Genomic DNA, 272 nt, shown 5'->3' with positions numbered 1-272 from the left:
CCAGGGGCATAGTAGTTGCTAGGGACCCTTTTTTAGGTACTAGGGGAGGGGGCTCCCCAACCTGCGGGCAGGCAGCTGTCTCCACGATGTTTGGTTTTAATAAAGTCTCTTTGTTTCCTTCTCTGTCTCTCTGCCCCTCTGTTTTCCCTTCTCTGTCCAGTCCCTCTCTCCCCAGCTTCTCCCTCCTTCTAGGCCTCTGCGGCCCCTCCCGGCTTTCCCTCCTGGGCGGGGGGCGGCGCCGTGACGCGGCGGGGCGGGGGAAGGAAGGGGGT

Source organism: Nomascus leucogenys, chromosome 10 (genome assembly GCF_006542625.1).
Source record: "Nomascus leucogenys isolate Asia chromosome 10, Asia_NLE_v1, whole genome shotgun sequence".
Lineage (NCBI taxonomy): Eukaryota > Metazoa > Chordata > Mammalia > Primates > Hylobatidae > Nomascus > Nomascus leucogenys.
The sequence above is the reverse complement of the archived record's forward strand: the minus strand, read 5'-3'. Positions refer to the sequence as shown.